The sequence below is a fragment of the Mustelus asterias genome, chromosome 26 (assembly GCF_964213995.1).
Source record: "Mustelus asterias chromosome 26, sMusAst1.hap1.1, whole genome shotgun sequence".
Taxonomy (NCBI): Eukaryota; Metazoa; Chordata; class Chondrichthyes; order Carcharhiniformes; family Triakidae; genus Mustelus; species Mustelus asterias.
Genome location: NC_135826.1, coordinates 19,820,051 through 19,844,076, shown reverse-complemented (window position 1 = coordinate 19,844,076; position 24,026 = coordinate 19,820,051).

Here is a 24,026-nt window from a genome sequence, read left to right as displayed (position 1 = left end):
TGGAAATGTGGAAAACCCGAACAGCCCTGCCAGAGAGAGAGAGAAAAAACATGATTGGGAGGACAAGAACATTAAAAGGCTCTAATGAACAGTCGACTGCAAAAAGCATTGAATGCTCTCTGAATTCAGGCAAGTTCCAGCAGGAATTATCACCACCCACGACATGTGGAGTTTCCAAACAGCAGTTTCCCAGTTGTCCCACTGACTGTCTCAGAGGCTGTCACGACTGAATAAACTGAAGACATGATTTTGTTTCTTTCTCTTGCCTGAAGCAACGCAATGAATGAAATATGGCTCTGTGCTCTGTGGGAAATAACACAACCCAACCCTGCTCGAACTCCATTCGCTGCGGCTCCCCCAGTGCTCATTGAACAATTCTGATATCTGCTCAGAGGCTTAAAATATGGGCCCAGAACCTCGGATGCCCCAGTAGAAGCCCACCTAGATATGCTGGGGAAGCCTTCGGAAGGCCCGATTCACTGACCACGCAGGAAAGTGCCCAGGAAGTTTGTACATCTGATGGGAAAATCTCCCGAGTCTGGAACCCTCCAAAACTTGGAGTTGGAGTCGGAGATTTTGGATGGTTCCGACTCACTCAGCAGAATAGTTCACCAGGAAAAGTTAGGATTAAAACCAGTTCTGACTCTGGGTAATTACTGGCCTCCCAAGGCCGCACTCAACCACCCACCTAGTCCCTGTCCCCCAACTACTCAACTAACCCCCCTCCCACAGCCTCCTGACTCCCCCCAACCTGCAAAGTCACCCTGTTCCCTCACCTACCCACCTGCCACCCTACCCCTCACCTATCCACCACCCAACCCCCTCACTCACCCAACAAAATACCCCTCACACACCCACCACCCTATCCCCTCACTCAAGTACCCAGCCATCTAAAGTTTTAAGTTTATTTATTAGTCACAAGGAAGGCTTACATTAACACTGCAATGAAGTTACTATGAAATTCCCTGAGTCGCCACACTTCGGCGCCTGTTCAGGTCAATGCACCTAACAAGCAGGTCTTTCAGACTGTGGGAGGAAACCGGAGCACCCGGAGGAAACCCACGTAGACACAGGGAGAATGTGTAAACTCCACACAGACAGTGACCCAAGCCGGGAATCGAACCCAGGTCCCTGGCTCTCTGAGGCAGCAGCGCCAACCACTGTGCCAACATGCCACCCATACCTTACCCTACTCCCTATCTCTTCACCCCCCCCTCCATCCTACCGCCTCACCCACCCACCACACTACCTCTCACCCACCCACCACCCTATTCCCTCACCCACCTGTACCACCCTATCCCCTCACCCACCCACCTCTCTACCCCCTCACCCACCCACCATTCTACCCCCTCCCCCACCTGTGCCACCCTGTCCCCTCACCCATCCACCACTCTACCTTTTCACCACTCACCTTCTCTCCGTAGTTTCTCAAAGTGGCTTCAGGCGCTTTAAACTCTCTACATCCTGGAATATGGAGGCTAATCCTGTACAGGGGAGACTCCTGGAATAACCCCTGCATTTCCGAAGCGGCTGGGTTCGGAAAGCTGGGCCAGAAATGCAGAGATCCATCTTAGGATAAAAATAGGAGCGAGGTGGCGAACTAACGGAGGTTGCCACTCCTCAGAGGGTCTGGCCCATTAATGTTCAGCATTATATGTGTGAGAACAAAGGACCAGGAAGCTGCACCACCATTCAATTAGATCCTGACTGATCTGTAACTTAACCCCAAATCCTTCATCACCTTGCCAAAGAAAAAAATTGATCTATCCCTTATTTAAAATTTTCAATTGATCTAATTTCAATAGCTTTATGGGAGAGATTTTCCTAGATTCCCATGACTCTTGTGTGAAGGAGTGCTTCCCAGCATCACCACCCTTAACAATCTATCTCTAATTGAAAAGTTAAACCCCTTGTTCTGAACTCACTCACTAGGAGGCGATGGCCTAGTGGTATTATCATTAGACTATTAATCCAGAAACTCCGCTAATGTTCTGGGAACCTGGATTCAAATCCCACCAAGGCCGATAGTGGAATTTAAACTCAATTAAAATAAAATCTGGAATTGCGAATCTACTGATGATTGTGGAACCATTGTCGATTGTTGGAAAAAACCCATCTGGTTCACTAAAGTTTAATTTATTAGTCGCAAGTAAGGCTTGCATTAACACTGCAATGAAGTTACTGTGAAATTCCCATAATCACCATGCTGCAGTGTCTGCTCAGGTACACTGAGGGAGAATTTAGCATGGCCACTGCACCTAACCAGCTCATCTTCAGAATGTCAGAGGAAACCAGAGCACCCGTAAGAAACCCACACAGACACAGGGAGAATGTGCAGACTCCGCACAGGCAGTGCCCCAGGTCACTAGCACTGTGAAGCAGCAGTGCTGACCACTGTGCTACCATGCCACATGCCCTGTAGGGAAGAAAATCTACCATCCTTACCTGGTCTGGCCTACATGTGACTCCAGAGCCACAGCAATGTGGTTGACACTCAACTGCCCTCGGGCAACTGATAAATGCTAGCCAGCCAGAGACGCCCATGTCCCAGAGATAGTTTTTCCTTATCTACCTTTATAAATGCTTTAATCACACCTCACTTAGATCACCATTTGCCAACAGGTTTAGGCTTTGTTAGTTCCTGTCAGTATATCTGTTGGAGGCTGTGAATAATTTGGTAACAACTGTGTGTCACAATAGAAAGTTGATTGAATCCCACAACAACAATGCATCGACATTAGTGTGAAATGCAACCCGGAAATGTGGAAAACCCTAACAACCCTGCCAGAGAGAGAGAGAGAGAGAAACATGATTGGGAGGACAAGAATATTAAAAGACTCTAATGAAGAGCCGACTGCAAAAAGCATTGAATGCTCTTTGAATTCAGGCAAGTTCCAGCAGGAATTATCACCACCCACGACATGTGGAGTTTCCAAACAGCAGTTTCCCAGTTGTCCCACTGACTGTCTCAGAGGCTGTCACGACTGAATAAACTGAAGACATGATTTTGTTTCTTTCTCTTGCCTGAAGCAACGCAATGAATAAAATATGGCTCTGTGCTCTGTGGGAAATAACACAACCCAACCCTGCTCGAACTCCATTCGCTGCAGCTCCCCCAGTGCTCATTGTATGTAGGAACTTTCAACGCAGCTTATTAAGGGGGAAAATAACACACCATTTACCAGCTGGTGAGTATGCGGAAAAACAGGAGTCTTGCAGGCTCCAACGATGTTCAGTTAGGTTTATACTTGGTGCGGCACAGTGGCACAGTGGCTAGCACTGCTGCCTCACAGTGCCAGCGACCCTGGTTCAATTCCAACCTTGGGTGGCTGTCAGTGTGGAGTCTGCACATTTTCCCCGTATCTGCTCTGGTTTCCTCCCACACTCCAAAAGTGTGCAGGTTATGCAGATTGGCCATGCTAAATTGTCACTTAGTGTCCAAAGATGTGTAGGTTAGGTGGATTGGCCATGCTAAATGTACTGGGTTACGGGATAGGATGGGGCAGAGGTGGACCTGACTCTCCCTCCAATAGTACCTTATACATCCACGTTCTAAAGCAGGTCTTCGGGTCTTTCAATAGAGAACATCTACATTTTTCTCAGCATATACCACATGCCCAGAGTCGGGGCTGGCTCAATGGGCTGAATGGCCTCCTTCTGCACTGTAAGGATTCTATCTTACAAGAAATGGGTGCAAATTGAGGAGCATTCGTATGTCTGCCAATGTCCTGAGAGCAGTAAACCTCTTCCTCATTCGAGATTGGGTGAACAGACCCTGACATGACTGTATTCATCCAATCAATGATCTCCTTCCTGACACCCCGTGCCAATGCTTTTATTGGAGGGTGGGCTTCAGACCCAGACTGAGTCACTTAACAGTGGTGCTTCTCCTGCACCAGGAGCAACCCCCCACCCCCACCCCCCACCCCCACCCTTATTAGAAATTCGGACAGCCCATTCTCTATGTGTGCAGAATGAGCAAGATGTACCATAGTAAAATATCACAGATGCTGAAACAAAAAATTCTGGAAACTACTCATCAGAATTGACAGCATCTGAGGAGAGAAAAAGAGAGTTAATTGCTGGTATTTTATGTCCTCGCTCAGGCGAGGCTTGTAAAATCCTGCCCAAGGCCAATGGAGAATTCCATTCTGTGAGCCGCGTTCGCCCCGATTCCAGGACGGGTGTGGCGGTAAAATTCTGGCTAATGTTTCAGGTCTACGATCTCATGGCCTTGCTGTACCTTATGTTCCCCATTATTAGCAAATCGGACTGCGATGCCTTGCCTAAGGGTAGAATCTAAAATGCTCCCTCCATTGGCAATAGCACCTTACACATCCAAATTCTAAAGCCGGTGTTTAGATTTATCAATAGAGCATATCTACATTTTTCTCGACATATACCGCATGTCCAAGTTTCCAAAACGTCCTCCCTCTATTATACGTTGAATAATTTCAGACTCTATTGAAACAAAAATGCATCAAAGCACAGCCGTATCAAATGGCCATGAATGCACCTCCTTAAGCGTTTCAGAGAAAAGTATTGATGAGAAAGTGTGTATGGTGTTTTAATATGTGCAGCTGTTTCAGAAATCTGTTCTAAATCCTCAATAAATAACAGCTCCTTTTGTGTACCAGGATCATTGAAGGCCTTCTCATCTCATCAAAAACAAATCTACTTCCCCTCCTCTCCCCAGTGCAAATACAAAACACTATTCACTGTTAAAGCAACAGTAGCTTATTTCGAAGGGAACATTCAAGGAAACTCGTAGACATTCAAGCATGTGCACCTGTAAAACTGTTCACACTGCCAAAGGCACAGAAATCAGTGCTCTACATATTCATCTTCAATGCCTGGGTGGTAAGCTGGCAGAGATGCCCGTTACAGAACATGCTCGATTTAGGGCCACAGTACAGAGTACAGAGACTGTACAGGTAACAGTACTGAGTACAGAGAAATCAGTGAATGGGTCCAGTAAGGCTAAGAGAAATAAAACAGAGGGAGAGTGTACAAAACATGACAGGACAGATGGTCTGAGGTGTGTTTGCTTTAATGCAAGGAGCATAACAGATAAGGTAGATGAACTTAAAGCTTATATGGATTTTAGTAAAGCGTTTGACAAGGTCCCTCATGGCAGGCTGGTGCAAAAGGTTAAATCTCACGGGATAAAAGGTGAGCTAGCTAGATGGGTGTAGGTTGGGGGCGGCTGTTTGAGGGTAAATCCACATCTGATATGTGGGAGTCTTTTAAAAGTCAGTTGTTAACAACTCAGGACAAGTACGTCCCTGTAAAAATGAAGGATAAAGATGGCAAGATTTGGGAACTCTGGATGACAAGAGAGATTGTGGGCTTCGTGAAAAAGAAGAAGGAGGCATACGTAAATTCAGGAAATTGAAAATGGATAAGGCTCTTGAGAAATACAAAAAGCAGGAAAGAGCTTAAACAGAGACTTAGGAGGGCAAAAAAGGGCCATGAAATGTCCTTGGCAGGCAGGATTAAGGAGAATCCCAAGACTTTCTATGCGTACATAAGGAGGAAGAGGGTAGCTAAGGAAAGGGTAGGTCCACTCAAGGTAAGTGGAGGGAATTTGTGTGTGGAGGCAGATGAGGTGGGGTGAGGTCCTTAATGAGTACTTTGCATCTGTATTCATAAAGGAGGAGGATGTGATGGCTGGTGAGTGTAGAAAGGAGGATGTTGACATTCTAGGACACGTTGGAATAAAAAGGGAGGAGGTATTGGAGGTTTTGAAAAGCATTAAGGTGGACAAGTCCCCAGGGCCAGATAGGGTCTATCCCAGAATACTGAGAGAGGTGAGCAAAGAAATTGCTGAGGCCTTGCCAAAATCTTTATCCTCTTTAGCCACGGGCGAGGTACCAGAGGATTGGAGAGTAGCTAACATTGTTCCTCTGTTTAAGAAGGACAGAACAGACAATTTGGAAAATTACAGGCCTGTGAGCCTAACATCAGTGGTGGGGAAATTATTGGAGAAGATTCTTAGGGACAGAATGTACTCACATCTGGGACAGAATAGGCTTATAAGCAATAGGCAGCATGGTTTTGTGAAAAAGAGGTCATGTCTCACAAGCTTAATTGAGTTATTTGAGAAAGTGACAAGAAAAATTGACCAGGACAGGGCGGTGGACGTTGTATACATGGACTTTATTAAGGTTCTTTGTTAAGGTTCCTCATGGCAGGCTGATGCAGAAGGTGAAGTCATATGGGATCCAAGGTGAGCTAGTATGATGGATACAAAACTGGCTTGGGTATAGAAAGCAAAGAGTAGCAGTGGAAATGCACTTTTCTAACTGGAGGTCTGTGACAAGCGGTGTTCCACAAGGTTCAATGCTGGGGCCTCCCCCCATCAGAAAATCCCTTCACGTTGGCATGAGGGCAGACTGGTGTGAGCCACGGCTGTCCTCCCAAGGCATGTACCTGCTCAGCAGACCTCGCAGAGAAGCGCAGGTGAGTGCATCGCTCGTGGGAGAGAGAGTCATGCCCAGGAACTGCCCAGCCACTTCCCTCTGGCACTGCGATGCCAGGGGGCAGTGACACGGTACAGTGCCTGGCAGAAGTGTGAGGGGACAGTGCCCGGCAGCAGTGCCTGGGGGCAGTGTGAAGGGACAGTGCCAGGGGGCAGTGCCTGGGGGCAGTGCCTGAGGGCAGTGTCTGGGGGCAGTGCCCGGGAGCAGTGCCTGGGGGCAGTGCCAGGGGGCAGTGTCTGGGGACAGTGCGAAGGGACAGTGCCCGGGGGCAGTGCGAGGGGACAGTGCCCGGGGGCAGTGCGAGGGGGCAGTGCCTGGGGGCAGTGCCCGGGGGCAGTGCGAGGGGACAGTGCCTGGGGGCAGTGCGAGGGGGCAGTGCCCGGGGACAGTGCCCGGGGGCAGTGCCCGGGGACAGTGCCCGGGGACAGTGCCCGGGGGCAGTGCCCGGGGGCAGTGCCCGGGGGCAGTGCCCGGGGGCAGTGCCTGTGGGCAGTGCCCGGGGACAGTGCCTGGGGGCAGTGCCCGGGGACAGTGCCTGGGGACAGTGCCCAGGGGCAGTGCGAGGGGGCAGTGCGAGGGGGCTGTGCGAGGGGACAGTGCAAAGGGACAGTGCGAGGGGTCAGTGCCTGGGGGCAGTGCCTGGCGGCAGTGCCTGAGGCCAGTGCTCGGGGGCAGTCCGAGGGGACAGTGCAAAGGGACAGTGCCTGGGGCAGTGCCTGGCGGCAGTGCAAAGGGACAGTGCCCGGGGGCAGTGCCTGGCGGCAGTGCAAAGGGACAGTGCCTGGGGGCAGTGCCTGGGGGCAGTGCGAGGGGCAGTGCAAAGGGACAGTGCCCGGGGTCAATAGCCAAGGGCAGTGTCACGGGCAGTACCACAGAGTAGTACCTGCGCAGCTCCAGAGAAGTGCCAGGGGGCAGAGCTATGGGGCAGTGTAGGGGAGCGGGGGGGTTCCATGTGAACTCCTCCGTGCTGGGGCGACCTTTAAGACTGGTGTCCCACTCATCAAAGGACTAAGTTGCTGGCAGGGTGGATGAATCGGAGCTGCCCCGCTAGCGTTACATCACAGGACCTGCCCATTTCAGTTTGTCCTACTTTTTTCGCCATTGTTGTCAATGATTTCAACACCACTCTTCCCGCTCGCTATCAACCTTTGCCGATTTCAGTGAAAATTCCACCCAGGCCTTGGTTTAACTTCTCATCTAAGTGATAACATGGCACGGTGGCACAGTGGTTAGCACTGCTGCCTCACAACGCCAGAGACCCGGGTTTAACTCCGGCCTCGGGTCACTGTCTGTGTGGAGCTTGCACCTTCTCCCCGTGTCTGCACGGGCTTCCTCCGGGTGCTCCGGTTTCCTCCCACAATCCAAAGATGTGTGGGTTAGGTTGATTGGCCACGATAAATTAACCCTAGTATCAGGGGGATTAGCGGGGTAAATATGTGGGGTTGCGGGAATAGGGCCTGGGTGGGATTGTGGTCGATGCAGACTCGATGGGCCGAATGGCCTCCTTCTGCACTAGGGATTCTATGATAACACCTCAGGCATTGTATCCATCCTTCAGCACCGCAGTGAAGTTTCTATCCGGTAGTTGACTGAAAATCAAAATCATATCTGGTGTATTAACTTACTGATTAAATGAAGGCACTTTGATCTCTTGTGAGTTCAGCAGCATTTTACTCTGATCTGTGGCTGTAGCCATCTCCAAGGTTAAAATTCTGAGAGACGGAGACAATGAAATCAGGAGAATTTGAAAGCAGACAGCTCTGAAGATGGTGATCAATAGCGTTCTTTCAGAACAAAGCAGCCTTTCAAGTCATCTCGTTAGATTTTTAAACAGCACCATTAATATTGAGAAGAACTCTTGCTATTTCCAACAGTGTGACTGTGACGGTACTCCAAGTTGTGATTGTTATTATAATCACAGCAGCTCCAGTATAGATGATGAAACATTCCTAGATTTTGAATTCCAGTGGATTTACATTGGAAAAGCTGCTCCTTAGAAGAACTTTCTCACTCAGTATCATAGAATAGAATCCCTGCACTGCAGAAGGACGCTATTCGACCCATCGAGTCTGCACCGATTCTCTGACAGAGCATCTTTCCCAACGCCCCCAGCCCCATTCCCGTGACCCCATGCATTTACCTCTCTAATCCCTATAACCTACACATCTTGGGACACTAAGGGGCAATTTAGCAGGGCCAATTCATCTAACCTGCAAATCTTTGGATTATGGGATGAAACCGGAGCACCTGGAGGAAACCCACACAGACACGGGGAGAATGTGCAAACTCCACACAGACAGTCACCCAAGGCAGGAATTGAACCTGGTCCCTGCACTCTGAGGCAGCTGCACTAACCATTGAGCCACCATGCCGCCCGTATTATTATTACATTATAGTATGTTATAGTTAATTAATCTCAATACTGTTGCATGAAAGACAATGGTTTTGTAGGTATGGTGTTAAAATATGACCCTGTCTGCTCTGACAGGGGAACATTAAAGATCCCAGGACTGTATTTCAAGAAGATCTTGGGTGCTATCCCTGGTGTTCTGGCCAATATTTATCCCTCAATCAATGTCACAAATAGGGAGGGTGCAATCTTACCGGCTGTCATGTCACGCTTCCGCTGCAACGAGGTCGGAGAATTTAGCACCCAGCCAGCCAAATCTCCAATCACTGCTGCACGATGGGAAAATCCCGCCAGAGTGAAGGGCCATAACTTTCCAGCCGGATTATGTCGCTATTATCACATTGCTGCCGGCAGGAGGTTGCTGTGCACAGATTGGCTAATACGTTTCCGAAATTACAACCATCGCTACACTTCAAAACCCGTCATTGGCTGGGAAGCAATTTAGGGTGTCCTGTGGTCATGAAAGGTGCCGCACAAAATGCAAGTCCTTCGTATGATTGCAAAACGTCAATGATTGCAAAACATTCCACTGATTAAATGCTGAATAATGAGACCTGCTGGATTCAACGGGCACTGCAAAAAACACAACAGGAGGAAATTAACTTAATTCTTCCAGAATAAAAATGAGCTGTCACTTAAGATGCAAAGGTTAAGAATGTCAATAGTCTTATCAGCCTTCCCTGTCCTCCAATGCATTAACCTAATTAATTCCTTGGAAAATCTTACTATCTGGCTGCATCGTGTTGAGCTGTTACTTCCCTGTCAGTTTCTTTGACATTCCGTTCCATACACGCATTGTAAGAAGTAATTGCCTAGGTCATCCTCCATTCATCATGTGTCTACCATGGCTAGTTGACTGGAGCTCCTTCTTCTAATGAGGACAATGCTTTGGGATTGCGGGTTATCTCTTTATTGTAATTGCTAGATTATTTGCTAAGAGCTGGCAGTCTCAATGATATATCTCGAGGGTTTCTTGGAAGATGGACAGTATTTTTACACAGCCAAGTAACTGTAGAGAAAACCTTTATCCTGGTTGATGGTGACAAGCACCTTCGAGACCAAGTACAATCTGCCAGCTGTGCATTCCAGCTGTTACTACATCATAGATTTATTGCAGCCAGTTAAATGAAGCAGAGAGCACGATTGAACTATTCACCTCCAAAGACTCTGATGAATGCAGTAACTAACAGGATAACAGCATAAGATTTCACTGGTCGATCCCCATTAGTGAAGACTTTTGTTAAAGGATGGAGTACAATTGTTTTAATAAGTTCACATTATTGTAATATAACTCCAAAGATTTGCAGATTAGGTTGATTGCCCACACTAAGTTGCCCCTGAGTATCAGGGGGATTTGTAGGGTAGATAAATGGGGTTAAGGGGATAGGGCCTGGGTGGGATTGTGGTCGGCGCAGATTCGATGGGCCAAATGGCTTCCTTCTGCACTGTAGGGATTCTATGATTCTATGATTATTATTCAGAAAGTATCTGGAGAACCTTATGCCTTTCTGATCCCCTGTTATTGTTAAGAAGACGTTATTGTTTGTGACAGGAAACAGGAGAGTAGGCCCATAGTCGGTGTGCACATTTGGTTGATAATACAAATTTGGCAATTGTTCACTAAAATGTTTAACTGACATGCATTTTTATTTTGGACAAACTGCTGTTCATTTGTTAGTCATGCTCTCCTTAGCAGAAGAAGAGTAGGGCATAACACAATGCTGAGCACTGGTGACGATTCATCCTATCAGGAATTGAAGTCCTCGTGAAGGAACATCAGAACGTAAGAAATAGGAGCAGAAGTAGGGGCGGCACGGTAGCACAGTGGTTAGCACTGCTGCCTCTCAGCACTAGGGACCTGGGTTCGATTCCGACCTTCTGTGTGGAGTTTGCACGTTCTCCCCGTGTCTGTGTGGGTTTCCTCCGGGTGCTCTGGTTTCCTCCAAGGTGTGCAGGTTAGGTGGATTGGCCGTGTTAAATTGTCCCTTGGTGTCTCAAGATGTGTAGGTTAGTGGGATTAGCGGGGTAAAAATGTGGAGTCACTGGGTAAGGTGCTCTGTCGGAGAGTCGGTGCAGACCCAATGTGCCGAATGGCCCCCTTCTGCACTGTGGGGATTCTATGATCAATAATTCAATGCAATAATGGCTGATTTTGAGTTCAACTCCACTTTCCCATATGGGAATATCACTTCCCATATTCCTTAATTTCCTCGAGAGACTAACAATGTGTCCATCCCAGCCTTAAATGTGGGTGGCACGGTCACAGTGGTTAGCGTTGGCTGCCTCACAGTGCCAGGGACCCAGTTTTGATTCTTGGCATTGGTCACTGTCTGTGCAGAGTCTGCACATTCTCCCCGTGCCTGCGTGGGTTTCCTGCACGTGCTCCGATTTTCTCCCACAGTCCAAAAGACGTCCTGGTTAAATGCATTGGCCATGCAAAATTATCTCTCAGTGTACCCAAACAGATGCGGATTTTCACAGTAACTTCATTGGAGTGTTAATGTAAGCCTATGTGTGACAATAATAACTAAACTTTAAAAACTTTAAAACCCCCCAAAGAAACCTCCCCATCATGGGACCTCCTGCCACTTCCCCCACGAAAACAACGCCACAGCACTGTCCGCTGGCCGTCATGGGGCAGTGCCGGGGCAGTGCCGGGGCAGTGCTAGGGAGCATTGCCATGGTACTGCCTGAGCATGACTCTCTCCCACCCAGGGTCTGTACTTATCTGTGTGCCTCCAGCGTGTTCTGTCCATCAGATGCATGCCATGGGGGACGTGTCATGATTTACACACCAGCGTGAATGGACAGTCCAACTATCTATTATCTAGGGGTACAGGTTCATAGCTCCTTGAAAGTGGAGTCACAGATGGACAGGGGTAAAGAAGGCATTCAGCATGCTTGGTTTCATTGGTCAGAACATTGAATACAGGAGTTGGGACATCTTGTTGAAGTTGTACAAGACATTGGTAAGGCCACATTTGGAAAACTGTGTACAGTTCTGGTCATCCTATTATAGAAAGGATACTATTAAACTAGAAACAGTGCAGAAAAGATTTACTAGGATGCTACCGGGACTTGATTGTTTGAGTTATAAGGAGAGGCTGGATAGACTGGGACTTTTTTCTCTGGAGCGTAGGAGCCTGAGGGGTGACCTTATAGAGGTCTATAAAATAATGAGGGGCATAGATCAGCTAGATAGTCAATAACTTTTCCCAAAGGTAGGGGAGTCTAAAACTTGAAGGCTTAGGTTTAAAGTGAGAGGGGAGAGATACAAAAGGGTCCAGAGAGGCAATTTTTTCACACAGAGGGTGGTGAGTGTCTGGAACAAGCTGCCAGAGGTAGTAGCAGAGGCGGGTACAATTCTGTCTTTTAGTTTAGACAGTTTCATTGATAAGATGGCTATAGAGGGATATGGGACAAATGCAGGCTATTGGACTAGCTTAGGGGTTAAAAACAAGGGCGGCATGGACAAGTTGGGCCGAAGGGCCTGTTTCCATGCTGTAAACCTCTATGACTCTATAACATGATAAGCGGTTAATCGCTTGATGCGCATGTGCAAGCAGATGTAAATGGGGATCCTGGCTGTCAGTGATGGGGGCGGGGATAGTCTACAGGTGTAAAAGTCGTTTGGGTCTCCTGCTCAGTTCTCCGCCCCCTCCACAGGGGCGGAATATTCTCCCCAATATTTCTTCCCTCTGTACTCTAATTCTTTCTTTTCTCTATCATTCCATTTAGTATTTCATAGAATCATAGAATCCTACAGTGCAGAAGGAGGCCATTCAGCCCATCGAGTCTGCACCGACCACAATCCCACCCAGGCCCTATCCCATAACCCCATGCATTTACCCTAGCTAGTCTTAATTAGTGAAGATGAGAAAGATGATACAAACCCTATTTTAGCACTGCTGCCTCACAGCGCTAGGAATCCGGGTTCGATTCCATCTTGGGTCACGGTCTGTGTGAAGTCTGCACGTTCTCCCGATGTCTGCGTGAGTTTCCTCCAGGTGCTCTGGATTCCTCCCATAGTTTGAAAGACGTGCTGGTTAGGTGGATTGGCCATCCTAAATTCTCCCTCAGTGAACCCAAATAGGCGCAAGAGTGTAGCGACTAGGGGATTTTCACAGTAACTTCATTGCACTGTTAATGTAAGCCTACTTGTGACACTAATAAAATAAACTTTAAACTTTAGAGTGTGAGCAAATAAACTAACTCTTTGAGTTCATCCTACCTCAAGTTTGCTGTGGGGTTATTAATGGAAAATTGGATTGCACCAAAACTGAGGGGTTGGGAATACGCCATCAGTTATAAAGGGGGAAGCAAATCAAAAACATCTTTCTGCTAATATACAGGTGGTGAGAGGAGGAATTGGTGCTGTTTAAATTAACCCTCCTTCAGTCTATAACAGGAATACATATGTGAAAACCATAGATGTGTTAACTAGTTAAAATTGTGTGCCCATGCAAACCATTGTTACTTTACATTTTTCTCTCCTTGTTAATGTGCACCCTTATGCTGACACTTCAGTGCAGTAGCCGCGATGTTCTGCATTAGGCGAATAAGTGCTTTGTAACCGCTCTTTCATATTATTATACTCAGGGCGGAATCTTCGAGCCATTCACGCCGGCAGGTTCTCTGGTCCCGCTGCTGTGAACGGAGATCTGGCTGAACACCAAATTCTCCATCCTCACCTGCAGAGCGAACAGGGCATGATCGGTCAGAAGATTCCACACTTACTGTACTAAACATCTCCTGACGAAGGAGCAGCACGCTCCGAAAGCTAGTGGCATTTGCTTTCAAATAAACCTATTGTACCTTAACCTGTTGTTGTGAGACTTCTTACTAAAAATCTACACCAGTGAAACTGTTAAATGGTTTAGACTAGCTTTCAAAATCATTTTTTAAAAATCAAGTTACTCACAGGTGAAGGACTTTATAAAAATACTTATTTTTGGTAATAGATCCATTTTCGACTATCTTACTAAAACAACACTAAGTTACCACTTTTAAATACATCAAAGAATACCTGAAAAGGGGAAAAAAAAGTGTTCTCTAACACTGCCTAATTTTGTGGGTTCACTGAAGGGAGGGCGGCATGGTGGCATAGTGGTTAGCACTGCTGCCTCACAGCACTAGGGACACGGGTTTGATTCCTGGCTCAGGTCACTGTCTGTGTGGAGTCTGCACATTCTCCCTGCATCTGCATCAGTTTCCTCCGGCTGCTCCAGTTTCCTCCCACAGTCCGAAAGACGGGCTGGTTAGGTGCATTGGCCATGCTAAATTCTCCCTCAGTGTACCCGAACAAGTGCCAGAGTGTGGTGACTAGGGGATTTTCACAGTAACTTCATTGCAGTGTTAATGTAAGCCTACTTGAGACGCTAATAAATAAACTTTAAACTTAGTTGTGTTCGTGATTACCCAAATATATTCATTATATTTGAACTGTGACTTAACCAATGTAAATTCAAATGAATGATAGACACAGACAGAAGTTCTATCTTATACTATTTACAATACAGCAACAGGCGATTTGATCTAATCAGTCCATGTAAGTATTTATCTGTCACACAAGCTAATGATCTTAATAACTTACCCACCTCATGGAATCATAGAATCCCTACAGTGCAGAAGGAGGCCATTCGGCCCATCGAATCTGCACTGACAGCAATCCTGTCCAGCCCCCATCCCCGTAGCCCCACGTATTTACCCTAGTTACCCTGACACTAAGTGGCAATTTAGCATGGCCAGTCAACCTGACCCACACATCTTTGGACTGTGGGAGGAAACCAGAGCACCCGGAGGAAACTCACGCAGACACGGGGCGAACGTGCAAACTCCACACAGACAGTGACCCAAGCCAGGAATTGAACCCAGGTTCCTGGCGCTGGGAGGCAGCAGTGCAGCCATACAGCCCAACTTAAACCGAATGGGACACCCCGATTTGAACTGGTGATCTCTAGATCTATTGAGCTATACCCCATTCGGGTCACCTTATATCCACATGCATTTATCTTCTTTATTTCCAACAATCTAATCCATCTAATTTGTTTGTGTGATGTTGATTGAGTGATTAGTATAGGTCAAGGCTCCTGTTCTTGTCAAAATAGCATCATGTAACATTTTATGTTCACCTGAGAGGTCCTTTGTTTAGCATTACATCCAAAGCACTCTCTCAGTTGATTTTGGGCAGGATTTTCCAGCCGCGCTCACTCCAAAACCGGAAAATCCCATTCAAGGTCAACGGACCTTTGCATGGTCTGCCCCACCCCCACCTGCTAAGATTCCTGTGGCGTGCAGGACGGGAAAAATTCCCTCCTTTATGTTGCTCAAGTCCTGGGCGGGAACTTGAACTGCATAGCCTTATAACTGAGGTTACGACCACTGAGCCACAGCTGACAAGTCCTTAAGACACGAAAACATACTTAAAGAATTATCAGTCCTGAAAAGTTAAGTGGCAAGTTACCAAGTGCTTAATCATAGAATCATAGAATCCCTACAATGCAGAAGGAAGCCATTCGGCCCATCGAGTCTGCGCCAACTTTCCGACAGTGCATTTTACCCAGACCCGCCCCCAACCTATCCCCATAACCTCACATATTTACCCCTCTAATCCCCCAAATCTAATAAACTAATATATAATTGAGGCAAGCCCATATGTGTTGCAGCTGCTTACTTCCAAGGCCAATTTTATGTGAAAGCGTGCCAATATTAGCACGCTTATCATTAATGTTAATGTGCTGAATCACTACATCTTGATACACAATTAGCATATGCATTAGCTAAAAAAATACACAAAATACACAAAATACTGCCTATAATATTCTCTGAGAATATCTTTGTGTCTCACTGATCTGTGCTTCCAGTATGGAGCCAAGATTCCTTGAAAGTTTGAAGCAACAATTCTCCAACACTTAGGCCCTCTGGGCACAGCCCCTTGCTGAAAATGCAGGACTGGTCTTTCACACTTTGGGACCAGTCAATCCCACTACACTAACTACTAGAGAAATGAATATTCCATTGAAATCATTTTTAAATAAACATAGAACATAGAACAGTACAGCACAGAACAGGCCCTTCAGCCCACGATGTTGTGCCGAGCTTTATCTGAAACCAAGATCAAGCTATCCCACTCCCTATCATCCTGGTGTGCTCCATGTGCCTATCCAATAACCACTTAAATGTTCCTAAAGTGTCTGACTCCACTATCACTGCAGGCAGTCCATTCCATTCCACACCCCAACCACTCTCTGCGTAAAGAACTTACCTCTGATATCCTTCCTGTATCTCCCACCACGAACCCTAAAGTTATGCCCCCTTGTAATAGCTCCATCCACCCGAGGAAATAGTCTTTGAACGTTCACTCTATCTATCTCCTTCATCATTTTATAAACCTCTATTAAGTCTCCCCTCAGCCTCCTCCGCTCCAGAGAGAACAGCCCTAGCTCCCTCAACCTTTCCTCATATGACCTACCCTCCAAACCAGGCAGCATCCTGGTAAATCTCCTCTGCACTCTTTCCAGCGCTTCCACATCCTTCTTATAGTGAGGTGACCAGAACTGCACACAATATTCCAAATGTGGTCTCACCAAGGTCCTGTACAGTTGCAGCATAACCCCACGGCTCTTAAACTCCAACCCCCTGTTAATAAAAGCTAACACACTATAGGTCTTCTTCACAGCTCTATCCACTTGAGTGGCAACCTTTAGAGATCTGTGGATATGGACCCCAAGATCTCTCTGTTCCTCCACAGTCTTCAGAACCCTACCTTTGACCCTGTAATCCACATTTAAATTAGTCCTACCAAAATGAATCACCTCACATTTATCAGGGTTAAACTCCATTTGCCATTTTTCAGCCCAGCTTTGCATCCTATCTATATCTCTTTGCAGCCTACAACAGCCCTCCACCTCATCCACTACTCCACCAATCTTGGTGTCATCAGCAAATTTACTGATCCACCCTTCAGCCCCCTCCTTTAAGTCATTAATAAAAATCACAAAGAGCAGAGGACCAAGCACTGATCCCTGCGGCACTCCGCTAGCAACCTGCCTCCAATCCGAAAATTTTCCATCCACCACCACCCTCGGTCTTCGATCAGACAGCCAGTTACCTATCCAATCGGCCAACTTTCCCTCTATCCCACACCTCCTCACTTTCATCATAAGCCGACCATGGGGGACCTTATCAAACGCCTTACTAAAATCCATGTATATGACATCAACTGCCCTACCTTCATCAGCACAATTAGTTACCTCCTCAAAAAATTCAATCAAATTTGTGAGGCACGACTTGCCCTTCACGAATCCGTGCTGACTATCCCGGATTAATCCACATCTTTCTAAATGGTCGTAAATCCCATCTCTAAGACCTTTTCCATCAATTTACCATACACCGAAGTAAGACTAACCAGTCTATAATTACCAGGGTCATTTATATTCCCTTTCTTAAACAGAGGAACAACATTCACCATTCTCCAGTCTTCTGGCACCATCCCTGTGGACAGCAAGGACCCAAAGATCAAAGCCAAAGGCTCTGCAATCTCATCCCTTGCCTCCCAAAGAATCCTAGGATACATTTCATCAGGCCCAGGGGACTTATCGACCTTCAGTTTATTCAAAACTGCCAGGACATCCTCCCTCCGAACATCTATTTCCTCCAGCCTATTAGCCTGTAACACCTTCTCTTCCTCAAAAACATGGCCCCTCTCCTTGGTGAACACTGAAGAAAAGTATTCATTCATCACCTCGCCTATCTCTACTGACTCCATACACAAGTTCCGACTACTGTCCTTGACCGGCCCTAACCTCACCCTGGTCATTCTTTTATTCCTCACATAAGAGTAAAAAGCCTTGGGGTTTTCCTTGATCCGACCCGCCAAGGACTTCTCGTGTCCCCTCCTAGCTCTCCTAAGCCCCTTTTTCAGCTCATTCCTTGCTAACTTTTAACCCTCAATCGAGCCATCTGAACCTTGTTTCCTCATCCCTCCATAAGCTTCCCTCTTCCTTTTCACATGACATTCCACCTCTTTCGTGAACCATGGTTCCCTCACTCGGCCATTTCCTCCCTGCCTGACAGGGACATACCTATCAAGGACATCCTGTATTTGTTCCTTGAAAAAGTTCCACTTTTCATTAGTTCCTTTCTCTTACAGTTTCTGTTCCCAACTTATGCCCCCTAATTCTTGCCTAATCGCATCATAATTACCTCTCCCCCAATTGTAAACCTTGCCCTGCCGTACGGCCCTATCCCTCTCCATTGCAATAACAAAAGACACCGAATTGTGGTCACTATCTCCAAAGTGCTCTCCCACAACCAAATCTAACACTTGGCCCGGTTCATTTCCCAGTACCAAATCCAATGTGGCCTCACCTCTTGTCGGCCTATCCACATATTGTGTCAGGAAACCCTCCTGCACACACTGCACAAAAACTGCCCCATCCGAACTATGTGACCTACAAAGGCTCCAATCAATATTTGGAAAGTTAAAGTCCCCCATGACAACTACCCTGTGACCCCCACACATATCCATAATCTGCTTAGCAATTTCTTCCTCCACATCTCTATTACTATTTGGGGGCCTATAGTAAACTCCTAACAACGTGACCGCACCCTTCCTATTTCTAACCTCAGCCCATATTACCTCAGTGTGCAGATCCCCCTCGAAGTGCCTTTCCGCAGCCGTTAAACTATCCTTGATTATAGAAGAATCATAGAATCATAGAAACCCTACAGTGCAGAAGGAGGCCATTCGGCTAATCGAGTTTGCACCGACCACAATCCCACCCAGGCCCTACCCGCACATATTTACCCGCTAATCCCTCTAACCTATGCATCCCAGGACTCTAAGGGGCAATTTTTAACCTGGCCAATCAACCTAACCCGCACATCTTTGGACTGTGGGAGGAAACCGGAGCACCCGGAGGAAACCCACGCAGACACGAGAAGAATGTGCAAACTCCACACAGACAGTGACCCGAGCCGGGAATCGAACCCGGCACCCTGGAGCTGTGAAGCAGCAGTGCTAACCACTGTGCTACCGTGCCGATTAACAATGCCACTCCTCCACCACTTTTACCAGCTTCCCTACACTTAGTGAAACATCTATACCCCGGAACATCCAACATCCATTCCTGTCCTTGTTCTACCCACGACTCCGTAATGGCCACAACATCGTAGTCCCAAGTACCAATCCACGCCCCAAGTTCATCTACCTTGTTCCGGATGCTCCTTGCATTGAAGTAGACACACTTCAACCCACCTTCCTGTCTACCGGTACCCACCCTTGACCCTGATACCTTCCCCAATACCTCACCACCCTCACTGACTTCTGGACTACAACTCCTTTTCCCACTCCCCTGACAAATTAATTTAAACTCCCCTGAAGAGCCGTAACAATTTTCCCTCCTAGGATATTGGTGCCCCTCTGGTTCAGGTGCACCCCATCCTGTTTGTAAAGGTCCCACCTTCCCCAGAATGTGTTCCAATTATCCACGTATCTGAAACCCTCCCTCCTACACCATCCCTGCAACCACATGTTTAACTGCACTCTCTCCCTGTTCCTCAACTCGCTATCACGTGGCACCGGCAACGTACCAGAGATGACCACATGTTTTGTCTTGGCTCTCAGCTTCCAGCCCAGCTCCAGAAATTCCTGCTTTAAATCCCCGTCCCTACGCTTACCTATGTCATTGGTACCAATGTGTACCACGACTTGTGACTGTTTCCCTTCCCCCTTCAGAATCCGGAAAACACGGTCCGAGACGTCACGGACCTTGGCATCCGGTAGGCAACATACCATCCGTGAGTCTCTTTTGCTGCCACAGAACCTCCTATCTATCCCTCTAACTAACGAGTCTCCAATAACTATTGCCCTCCCGCTCTGCCCCTTACCCTCCCGAGCCACAGAGATGGACACAGTGCTGGAGATCCTCTCACTGCGGCTCACCACTGGTATGTCATCCCCCTCAACCGTATCCAAAGTGGAATACTTGTTGCTAAGGGGAATGACCACGGGGGATCCCTGCACGGACTGTTTCCTCCCAGCCCCTCTCACCGTCACCCATCTGTTTTCATTCCTCGGAGTAACTGTATCCCTAAAGCTTCTGTCTATGGCCACCTCTGCGTCCCTAATGATCCTAAGTTCATCCAACTCCAGCTCCAGTTCCCTAACACGGTTTTGAAGGAGCTGCAAATGGGTGCACTTCCCACAGGTGTAATCAGCAGGGACACTGTCGTCGTCTCTCACCTCAAACATAGTGCAAGAGGAACTTAGCACTGTCTGCACACCCATCCCCTCTAGATACCTTGCCAGTACCAGGCAGAAACAGCAAAAATGAATTAAACTCACCCCTGCTCGCCCTTCCCGCCTAAGCCCTGTGAGCCAAAGCCTTATAGCTCACACTCTGCTTCCCACTCACTACACTGCCCGCTCCCGACGCTGCCCGCTGTACACTGCAGCCTACCTTTTATACTTCACGCGCTTAAAAAACCCTTCCCAGACTCCTTAGCAGCCCACTTCCAGTTTTCACTTTAAACTTAAAATACTACTGCAAAAGTAAAGGCCAAAAAAAAACACACACTAGCTGACTAATTAAATAAATAAACAATTCAATTAATCTCTCACCAGCACTGCTGCCTCCAATCACTCCCTCTCAGCTTGCTCCAGTGGAACAATAAACATCTATTCTCTCACTGTAGCTGGCTGGATGGGCACTTAAGGGACTGCCTGGATTACTCTATGGAGAGCCAGCATGGTCTCTGTGGGCCAAATGGCCTCCTTCTGTGCTGTGATCATTCTAATTACTCTGAGGACAGGAAGGGAGACCTCACAAAATGGCAGTAGAAGGAGGTCTGGAGGCGAACTCGACTTCTTCCTTCCACCACAGAATATTCCCAAGGCTGGAACTGCAGAGCTCAACCGACCATTTATCGGGGGCAATTAGACCAATTAAGGGTCACTTCCCGACCCCACCAACACTTTAACTGTGTCAGGCCAGGCTCCCAGAACATGGGGAGACTGCCAGGCAAACAACAACAGCCTCCCAGTGGGTTCCAGTTTGAGAGGGCTGTTATGTATGTTAGGGCATAGCCCCTTTAAGGGGATGGGTCATGTGTGGAGTGAGCTGGTTGGGAACCGCCCTGAGTGGGCAGTCAACATTTGGAGTGTGGAGCGAGTAGACTGAATGAAGATGTGTTCCCTGGCGCCTGGCTGTGGAGTAATTCTTGAGGAGACATCTCAGCATTCAGAGATTCAACAAGGGCCTTCCTCAATGTCATTCACTTGCCCACAGATGGGCTCCCTGGTGGGAATAATCACATCCACCATGCCAACACCACTGTTGGAGGGGCCACTCTTCTGATCGTTAGGGCCATGCTTTCAACAGCCACCTCGATTGGTGGTGCTGCAGAGCTGTTAGTCCTCTGATTGGACCAGCATCTATGAGCGACAGGCCACCATTTCTGTTGGAGGGTGGACCCGGTTGCTACTTTTGAATTGGATGCTGCCAAAAAAATGCTATCCGGGGTTTCCCCGGCGGCCAAATTGCCTGGGTTCCTGTCCTGCTTTTAGGCCTTGGTGAGTTGCTAGCAATCCTAGTGAGTTGTGGAGGTTCCAGCCTATGACTCTGTGTATGCCTTCAAGAACATTACGTTTATTTCAGCTTGCTGTATGCTTTCATTCCCGTAAATGTTTAATTAATGTTGAATCTGAAGAAAAGCCACATAGTGTGCTCTGTGGCTTTGATTACTTCCACAGTGTATCATATTGCAATTTGACATGACTTATATTTCTATAACTGTCTTTCATAACCACGGTAAGAAGTCTCACAACACCAGATTAAAGTCCAACAGGTTTATTTGGTAGCAAAAGCCACAAGCTTTCGGAGCGCTGCTCCTTCATCAGTTGAGTGGGAGTTCTGTTCACAAACAGGGCATATAAAGACACAAACTCAATTTACAAAATAATGTTGGAATGCAAGTATTTACAGGTAATCAAGTCTTAAAGGTACAGACAATGTGAGTGGAGAGAGGGTTAAGCACAGGTTAAAGAGATGTGTATTGTCTCCAGACAGGACACTTAGTGAGATTTTGCAAGCCCAGGCAAGCCGTGGGGGTTACAGATAGTGTGACATGAACCCAAGATCCCGGTTGAGGCCGTCCTCATGTGTGCAAAACTTGGCTATCAGTTTCTGCTCAGCGACTCTGCATTGTCGTGTTGTGAAAGCTGCTTTGGAGAACGCTTACCCGAAGATCAGAGGCCGAATGCCCGTGACTGCTGAAGAGTTCCCCAACAGGAAGAGAACACTCTTGCCTGGTGATTGTCGAGCGGTGTTCATTCATCCGTTGTCGTCTGCATGGTCTCCCCAATGTACCATGCCTTGGGACACCCTTTCCTGTAATGTATCAGGTAGACAACGTTGGCCGAGTTGCAAGTGTATGTACCGTGTACCTGGTGGATGGTGTTCTCACATGAGATGATGGCATCCATGTCGATGATCCGGCACGTCTTGCAGAGGTTGCTGTGCAGGGTTGTGTGGTGTCGTGGTCACTGTTCTCCTGAAGGCTGGGTAGTTTGCTGTGGAAAATGGTCTGTTTTAGGTTGTGCGGTTGTTTGAAGGCAAGAAGTGGGGGTGTGGGGATGGCCTTGGTGAGATGTTCGTCTTCATCAATGACATGTTGAAGGCTCCGGAGAAGATGTCATAGCTTCTGCGCTCCGGGGAAGTACTGGACGACGAAGGGTACTCTGTCCACCGTGTCTCATGTTTGTCTTCTGAGGAGGTCGGTGCGGTTTTTCTTTGTGGCACGTTGGAACTCTCGATCAATGAGTTGAGCGCCATATCCTGTTCTTATGAGGCCTTCTTTCAGCGTCTGGAGGTGTCTGTTGCGATCCTCCTCATCCGAGCAGATCCTGTGTATTCGGAGGGCTTGTCCGTAGGGGATGGCTTCTTTAACGTGTTTAGGGTGGAAGCTGGAGAAGTGGAGCATCGTGAGGTTATCCGTGGGCTTGCGGTACAGTGAGGTGCTGAGGTGACCGTCCTTGATGGAGATGCGTGTGTCCAAGAATGCAACCAATTCCGGAGAGTAGTCCATGGTGAGTCTGATGGTGGGATGGAACTTGTTGATGTCATCATACAGTTGTTTCAATGGTTGTTCACCATGAGTCCAAAGGAAGAAAATGCCATCGATGTATCTAGTGTATAGCGTCGGTTGAAAGTCCTGTGCGGTGAAGAGGTCTTGTTCAAACCTGTGCATGAAGATGTTGGCATATTGAGGTGTGAATTTGGTCCCCATGGCTGTTCCGTGTCTGGATGAAGAACTGGTTGTTGAAGGTGAAGACATTGTGGTCCAGGATGAAGCGGATGAGTTGTAAAATTGCATCTGGAGATAAGCAGTTGTCGGCGTTGGGTACTGAGGCAGTTGCAGCAATGCCATCGTCATGGGGGATGCTGGTGTAAAGTGCCGAGGCATCCATTGTGACGAGGAGTGCTCCTGGTTCAACTGCTCCATGTGTGCTGAGTTTCTGTAGGAAGTCCGTAGTGTCGCGACAAAAGCTGGGGGTTCTTTGTACAATGGGTTTCAGGATGCCCTCAATGTAGCCGGAGCTAGTGGCTTGTGCTACCAAATAAACCTGTTGGACTTTAACCTGGTGTTGTGAGACTTCTTACTGTGCTTACCCTAGTCCATCGCCGGCATCTCCACATCATTTCATAACCACCTCCAGAAGAGAAAATACTGGAAAATCTCAGCAGGTCTGGCAACTCTGTACAGAGAGAAAAGAGCTGACGTTTCGAGTCCAGACGACCCTCTGTCAAAGCTAAAAGGCATAGAAAGTGGGAGATATTTATACTGCAGGGTGAGGGAATGAAAGATGAGTCATAGCCACAGAAACAAGGGGAAAGGCTGCTAATGGCAGCCCGTAGAGAGAATAGAAGGTGTGAATGGCCAAACAGCAGAGGAGTTGAAATCAGAGGGTAACAGATGAAGATGTGGGGGGGGTGGGGGGGGGGGATAAAATAGAGAAAAAGAGGAAAGGGAAGCAAAGGGGAAGAAAAGGTAAGGAAAGAGGGATAAAATAGGGGGAAAGAATGGAGGGGGGGGAAGAAAAATAAAGAAAGACAGTAAAGAAGTACAAGGTT